Source organism: Osmia bicornis, unplaced genomic scaffold (assembly GCF_907164935.1).
Source record: "Osmia bicornis bicornis unplaced genomic scaffold, iOsmBic2.1, whole genome shotgun sequence".
NCBI lineage: Eukaryota > Metazoa > Arthropoda > Insecta > Hymenoptera > Megachilidae > Osmia > Osmia bicornis.
Window position 1 is genome coordinate 5,358 of NW_025791410.1, and position 8,669 is coordinate 14,026.

General features: G+C 49.2%; 1 pseudogene; it reads right to left on the bottom strand.

Annotated features, from left to right (window-relative positions):
* Positions 1–253: 253 nt before the first annotated feature.
* On the bottom strand, positions 254–3,678 carry LOC114882498 (annotated as a pseudogene).
* Between the last annotated feature and the right edge of the window lie 4,991 nt (positions 3,679–8,669).

Sequence of the window (8,669 nt, forward strand, 5' to 3'; positions counted from 1 at the left end):
CGTGGGGTAGCCCCTCCGGCCCAGCTATGGCTCGAGGTCGACTAGATTGAAATTAATGTTCAATAACTGGGACTTATTTGTGGAATAAAATTTTCATTAAGAGTAAATAGGATTTACTATATTTGGTTTAAAAGACCAATTCTTATTTTATTTCAGACACTTAATGATTAATTTAAAAAATAATTTAATAATTAATTTTAATTTGACAAATTAATGTTATTTTTTAACTAATTTTTTAAATGGAATTTTTAATTCAGTTTATAAAATTATTATAAGATGTAGATTCTAGAACAATTGGTATAAATCTATGATTTATACCGCAAGTTTCTGAACATTGACCAAAAAATAATCCGGGACGAAGAGCAAAAATATTTATTTGATTGATTCGTCCGGGAGTGGCATCTCTTTTTACTCCTATAGATGGAATTGTTCAAGAATGAATTACATCAGTAGAAGTAGTTAATATTCGAACAGAAATTTTTAAAGGAATAATTAAACGATTATCTACATCTAATAATCGAAAAGAATTATATTCAAAATTTTTATTTATATAAGAATCAAATTCAAAGTTATTAAATTCAGGATATTCATATCTTCAATATCATTGGTGACCAATACTTTTTACTGTGAAAAAAATTGGATTTCATAATTCATCAGTAAAATAAAGAATTTTTAAAGAAGGAAAACAAATAAACAAAAGAATAATAGCTGGAATAATAGTTCAAACAATTTCAATAGTATGATGTTTTAAAAGAAATCGATTAATAAATTTATTATTAAAAATATCTATTAAATAAAAAATGTAACTGAAATAATTATAAATATAAATATTAAAGTAAAATTATGAAATGATATTAAATTATCTGAATAAGGTGAATTAGAATCTTGGAATGAATATCTATACCATGAAGAAATTTTTAATAAAAATTTAATAATTTTATATATAGATCTTAAATCTATTGCACTTATTCTGCCATATTAAATTAATTTTTTAAAATTATAGGAATTTCTCTATAAGAGTGGTTTATAGGGGGATTATGTATAATTCATTCTAAGACTGTTTGATTAAATTTAAATAAAATTATTCGTTTAGTATATATTCTTTCAAAGATAATATAAATTAAAATAATAACTCTATTTAAAGTAATTAAAGATCCTACAGAAGAAAATAAATTTCAACATTGTAACGTGGTGACACCTGTGCCCCCCCGTTACAATCGCTGCGCTTCTCCCACCTCAAATCCCACCTAGAAATGACCCTTAACCCTTCTAACACCTCACCCCTTTCCCCGCCCGCCGGTGTCGGGCCGATGGAGGCGACGGACAAGAGACAACAGGGATCACCCGCAAGAAGGAGCTACGAGGCCGGCGACAGACCTCCCACCCTCCAGGAGAGGAAAAGCAACGCGGGACTTCGGAAAAAGAGACGAAGCGGCCCAGCAGCTGAGACAAACGTCCACCTGGAGCCATCTGTCGCCGAGCCCGAAGACCTCAGTCCACCCGCCACGGCCGGAGATCCGCCAGCCCCATCGAACCCGAACACCGGCCGATCGACAATCGATAACCAAAAGGCCCCCTTCCTATTCCCCATCCCCTCCCCAAAAATCATCTCGCGACGGTCCCGTCGTCGCGGCAGCGACGACGAGCCGTCATTGAGCCCTGGGCTATCTAAACAAGCGATTCGTGGAGATAAAGATTTTTTGTAAAGCGACTAGAGATTTTGAGAGTGCGAGTGAGTGTGGAGTTCAAGTAAGCCCTTCCGATATTATTGTAGAAGTTTGTGAGTTTCGGCAACGGCGATCTTCGATTGCCAACTTGTGTGTCCGCGTATCGCGCCGGTCATCCCCCGTTATATTTCTTGAAACCCTTTTGTCCAGCCCCCAACATTCCCGTCTTAAAGCATCCTCACGCGTAACGTAGACGAACTTCCAGAAACCTCCCTCACCCTGAGATCTTCCCTAACCCTCGACAAATCCTCCTTGCGTACTCCCCCGCGAGATTGTAAGGACGTAAGTGCCACGAGTCCCATCCCCTGTAACGACCCCCCATTCTGTCCCTTTGTCCAAATTTTGATTGCCACCGCGAGTGGCTGGCGTCCAACGATAATTTTGTGTTTGACGATTTGTATTACGAACGCCCCCATTATAGAGTGAACCCCCGACTGGGTCACAAATTTGGCGCCCAACGTGGGGCCTGGAAAATCTCCGTTCAAAAAACTCTCGCGTAGGGGAAATTTTTGTATTTCTACCGTTAAAAATTCGACAGATCTCGAAACCGCGACGCGGAAGGTACCCGTTGCCGAGAACCTCCTGTTGTTGTTTTTTGTCGAGTGTTCGCCGGTCGAACGCGGCGTGAGTTTGAAATCTGATCCGTTAACGTCCTACGGACGATAAACAGTGAGTCATCGACGTACGCCGTTTTCGACCGAACCGTCCTCGTTATTGAAATTAGTGGAACGGTATTGTTATCTGTGCCGAAATATATATTTCTATTGTGTATCCTCCCAAATTCAAAACTTTGCTCGCGATTTGCCGATATCGAGGGCCCGGCCGTGCTTTCGCCGACCGTGAGCACTCTATCGAGCCTTTTCGATTTCAGATTTCTTTTTTTCGCCCCTTTTTTTCAGCACCGTTTACTGAAGACCGAGCCTTGGGTTTTCCAGGAAAACCAACTAATAAAACCGGATATTTTTGTGTTGAATTTTCTTTTTTTGCGATTGTACCCCTCTTTTCTTTCAGGATCCTTTACCTTTTTTGTTTTCCCCAGTTTTCTGGTATCGTTGCCGCCGGGAACGCGAAAAAAAAAAAAAAATCGCGAAAATGGATTCGGAGGAGGCACGGGTAATAAGAGAGCGCGTTGGTAATCTAGACGTAGTGGAGCTGATACAGCTCATGGATCACGCGCGGTTGAATATACGGGGAAAGTTACAGGATCTCCAGGACCGGTACGTTCGCGCGGAAATACGGCGAGTACTCGGCCCGAATGCCGCGCCATGGGATGTCGCGCTCGACACAGCCGGGGATCGCCTGCCATTTACTCTTTTTACGGCATGGGAGACCCCGGCTGTCGATGATTCCCCTCCGCATCCCACCGCCGATCCTACTTCCCGCCAACCGGAGGATCCTGAGCCTGAAACGGCTGATCCACCCACTTATGAAACCTCCTACCGATCCCTTCCCGAAATACGCCCCCAACCTTACATTCCCAACCCCGCTACCCTGACCTCAACCACCACCCTAACCACCACGACTGTCACAGTAACTTCTGTTTCCCGTCCCACTCCTGTTAATCCTCCATCGATTGATCTAAATCAGTCCCAGCTTGCCGGGGAACGGCGCGAAAGGGTTACGTTCGCGCCCGACCCGAGTACCGGCGAGCACTCTACCCCCTTACCCACACCCCCCTTAAATCCATTCATCGATCCCATCACGATACCCGCACCTCAAAATCCACCCCCTAACCCTCCAACTCGTCCTCTAAATACCTCCAACCCGTACCGTACTAGCCTAGGGGCAGCTCCGCCTCCCCTAAGTAGTACCCACCTTCTACAAAGAATCTCTGAAACCCAGTATCCTTTCCTCCCGCCACAACCGACCCCTGCACTAACCCAAGCTCCAAACCCTATGGATTACACTTATCCCGTTCCATACCCCTCCCAACGCCCATACTGTCCTCCATTTTTCCCCTCTTTCCCTCAGCTACCCCCGCACTTCGCCGAACCCTCCCTTTCCCGAACCAACCCTTTTCATCCCCTAGGGAATTTTTCCCAACCTTCCTATATTCCTGCCGCAGGCGAGGCTCGCGCTGTGGAATTATTCCGCAAATGGAAGATTTCCTTTTCGGGAGCCCCCGGGGAAGACGGGGAGGAATTCCTCGAAACCTTGGCCGAGGTTGCCACCACCCAGAACCTTACTGAACCCGAACTGATCCGAGCTATTCCCTATGCCTTGACCGGAGAGGCGCGAGCCTGGGCGCGGGGGCAGGCCCATACTTGGGCCAGTTATGGCGAATTCCTGCACAAGTTCCGTCTATGCCGAGCAACTACCAAAACCGCCTAAGAATGGACCTAATGACCCGCACCCAAGGGGAGCGGGAACCCCTCTCCACCTACCTTTCCAAACTACAAGTGATATTCCGCCGTCTAGAACCTCCCCTATCCACTCCCGAACAGTTAGGAATAGTAATCCGAAATCTCCACCCTCGCTACAAATTAGTAGTCGACTTCCTACCCTCCCAATTCCTTTAACGATTTACTCTGTCTGGGAAGGTGGGTGGAAGAGACCCAGCGGAGCAGTGAGGAGTATCGCGGGCCACCGACGGCGGGGAGCCTCACGATCCCGGGAACGGGGTACGTGCCCCCGCCGGGAGGGCCGCGATCGAAACTCGCGGCAGCCGCTGAGTACTCCCGACCTTCCTCAGCGTCCCAATCCGTCCCGAAAACCCCCCGATATGCACCAGCTTCGAACCGCCCCCAAACCTCAACCTCCAACCGTCCCGTTACACCTCCTCCTCCCCTTACTATTACCGAAATCCCCAGCTTGATGTCCCTTCCCATGGTACCACCCCCTGTCGGATACCGTGCCCCAACCTCCCTAAACGCGTCAATCCCCAACCGCCCTACTTCCTACTCCCAAGCGACCTCCGGTTCCCGACAACTACCTCCTCGTCCCGCGGCTACCTCCACCCAATCCTCCCTTCCCGGCCAATGTTGGAACTGCGGTCAAGCGGGGCATTGGTTCGGCGCCTGCCAGCAGCCGAGGAGGAAGTTTTGCTTCCGGTGCGGCAAGTTCGACGTCATCGCACCGGAATGCCCGAATTGTTTGTCGGGAAACGCCTGCGGAGGTCGGCGGTAAGGGTCGACGCGACCTCCCCGAAAAACCCGATCCAACCCCCCAAATCCCGCGTCCAGAAACCCCCGAAAACTCCTTCAACCGCGCCGATTCCAACTCCAAGGAAATCCCCTTTAGTAGAGTCCCGTACAGAACCCTATCCCGGCGATAATCGCATTTTCCTCCCCTTGCAGTACGGTAAATATATCTTCCAAGCCCTCCTTGATACCGGCGCAACCCATTCCTATGCAGGTCCCAAAATCGCTCAATTATTCAGACTCCATTTAACCCCTTCCCAAGCCTGCATGATCCTAGCCAACAACATCAAAGAGAGAATCCTCGGAGAGGTCACCGTCGCGATCCAGGTCGATGACGAAATCCACAACCTCCCCCTCCGCGCAAGCGAGTCATTGGGGTATGAGGTAGTCCTAGGGATGGATTTTATCGCCCGGTTTGGAATTACCATAGACGGAGATCTAAGGACGTGGCGAACTCCGAACGGACCTCTTCACCCCTTCTACCCTGAATCCTCACCCGATCCCTTTCCCATGAACCCCGCTTGCGCCGGACTTTCTGAAGCAACCCCCGAGGAAATCTCGGGAATTCAAACCCTTCTTGATCGCCTCATCCCACCCCCATCCTCTACCTTAGGAACCCCTCCTCTTGTCATACATTCTATTGATGTTCAAAACCACCCTCCTATTAAACAACGTCCTCGTCGCATGGCTCCCCGCGTCTTAGAAGCCGCACAGAAGGAAGTAGATTCCATGCTCCAGTCCGGTATAATTGAACCCTCCTCTAGTGCATGGTGTAGTCGTCCCGTCCTTATTCCCAAACCTAACGGCTCCTACCGATTTTGTATAGATTACCGCGACGTTAATAAAGTCACAAAAAAGGATGCCTATCCCCTCCCTAGCATGGATCGTATCCTCGATAGCCTCCGAACCGCCCGTTATATTTCCAAATTAGATCTTAGCCAAGCATATTTCCAAGTTCCCCTCGATCCCTCCAGTAAAGAAATCACCGCTTTTGCAGTTCCCGGTAGAGGCCTTTTCCAATTCACCCGCATGCCCTACGGCCTCACCAACGCCCCCGCAACCTTCCAACGCATCATGGACAGATTGATCACTCCCGACTGGGAGCCACACATCTTCGCGTATTTAGACGACGTGGTAATCGCGACCGACACGTACGAGGAGCACTTAGAATGGCTCGCGAAAGTTTTGACCAGACTACGAGAGGCGAATTTAGAAATAAACCGCGAAAAAAGCGAATTTTGTTGTTCCGAGGTCCGATATCTCGGCTTTTTAATAAATAAGGACGGTATGATTGCCGATCCAGAAAAAATAGAACCCATACTTTCCTACCCTCCACCCACTACCCTAAAACAACTTCCGACGCTTCCTTGGAATGGTGAAATGGTATTCCCGATTCCTAAAAGATGTTTCCAAAGACCAAACCCCCCTTACCCGTCTCCTACAAAAGGATGTTGCTTGGGAATGGGGTCCCGAGCAAGCATCCGCGTTCGAAACCTTGAAAACGGCCCTCACCAAAACTCCCGTCCTGGCTCGTCCCGATTTTACCCTTCCCTTTTCCCTCCAAACTGACGCTAGCGATACGGCTATCGGGGCAGTTCTTGTCCAAACCGTAGACGGTGAAGAACACCCGATAGCCTACGCTAGCCGTTCCCTCACTCGCGCGGAGAGAAACTACTCCGTGACGGAAAGGGAGTGTCTGGCCGTCGTGTGGGCAACCCAAAAATTTCGCCCCTATATTGAAGGGTCCGAAATTACTGTGGTGACGGACCACAATAGTCTCCGGTGGCTTCACCACCTTAAGGACCCTACTGGACGATTGGCCCGGTGGGCCTTGACCCTTCAAGGCCAACCGATGAAAATCGTCCACCGAAGGGGAACCCACAACGTCGTGCCAGACGCTCTCTCCCGAATGTACGGCGACCCAATAGACGGCGTGGCGGCCGTCGGTAACGATCCCGATCCATGGTACTCCAATAAACTCCGTGACGTAAGAGATTTTCCCTCCAAATATCCCGACTGGACAATTGAAGATAACCGATTGTATTACCACCGTCCTAATTCCCTATTAGATCCCATCGTCCCCGACCTTGACGGTTGGAAGTTAGTCCTCCCCCTTTCCTTGCGCCCAAAAGCCCTTTCTGACGCCCACGATCCTCCCCAATCCGGTCACCTTGGCATTGATAAAACCTACTACCGTCTGACGCAAGATTTCTATTGGCCTGGAATGTTTCAGGATGTAGTCCAATTTGTCAGACGGTGTCTTCAATGCCAACAAAGCAAAGTTTTGCAGCGGCCACCGGCGGGGTTGATGCGGGAGCGCCCGGTGGAGGCGCCCTGGACCGTCGTGGCTGCTGACATTATGGGTCCCTTCCCTCCCAGTAAATCCCAAAATAAATATCTCCTCGTTTTCCAAGACCTTTTCACAAAATATATTGAAGTAAAACCCCTCCATAAAGCTTCCGCCAAACCAATCCTTTCCGCTTTCGAGTCCCTTGTCCTCCACCGATGGGGATGTCCCAAATTCCTCCTTACAGACAACGGTACAGAATTTTGTAACAGAGACGTAACGAACAGACTGACAATGTACGGAATAAAAACAGACCAACCCTCCATACCTCCCCTCATGTCCTTACCTATTCCACGACCTAGAATTTTCCTAGATATCGACAATAATGAAACAAAATTTAGCGCTCAAATCTCGGAAAACGAAAATAAACAATAATAAAATTCCATTTGCGTAAGCCGTAAGCGACGATACCAGAAACCAAAATTTACACTAACCCACCCCCACTAAAGCCACCCCCAGCAAAGTGCCCACCAAAGAAAATCCTACTAACAAACCTATACCCCAACAGATGGTTACATCAAAGCGAGGCGGCAGGGGCAGGGGGAGCAGGGCCCGCCGGAGGAGGCCGACGCCGCGGCGACCGCGGCTGTTTAGAGGCCGGCCGCCAGTACAGACCGCCGCAATAGCGGTCCAGACGGACTCGGAGGAGTCCGAATACCTAACCCCTCCCGCATCCCCCGCTCCTCCCCCTACACCATCCACTCCCGAACTACCCTCCTCACCGACACCCCCAACCGCTTCCCAAACCCCAACTTCCGCAACACAAACCCCCACCATCTGCATTAACCTAATCCGGGAGGCAGTACGGAAAATCCAGGCACAAAGATCCCGTACCCCAACTCCCACAACCAAGGCCTACCCAACAACTCCCCCGCACCCCACCTCTCCCGTCGACCCTCATTTGGCCACACTGCGGGCGGCAGCAGCCCGCATGAGGACCCAGGAGGGCCGCGACTCTTCCCCAATCAACACCACACCACCCCAGGCCCCATCCCTAAAATTCCTCCAACAAACCCTAGCCCGCTATCCACCCCCAGAACCCCTATTCCCGAACTATCCCTCCTCCTCACGTCCCCGAACCCCCGAACCCCCGCCCCTGATGTCCCTAAAAATCCCTCCGCCACCCCTCATGTCCCTAAAAGTCCGTAAGCCCCGCAACCTCCCCTAAACTATCCTTTCCTTTCTTCATACTTTCGCTTTCCGCTATTCCTCCTCTGTTCCGCACTATCTCTTTTCTCTTTTCAACTATTCCTTCTCTTCTTACATTCTTTTCCTTTCCTTCTGGTTTTCCTTTCCTTCTGGTTCTCCTTCTTTCTTCTCTCTCTTTTGCTCTTCTCCTTTTAACTGTCCCTTTACTCTTCCGGTCCTTATCCCTCTATCCACCCTCCCCTCCCCCAAATGAACCCCTAAAAATACTTCCCATCCCATCCACCGAGTCCCACCTTACCTGACACA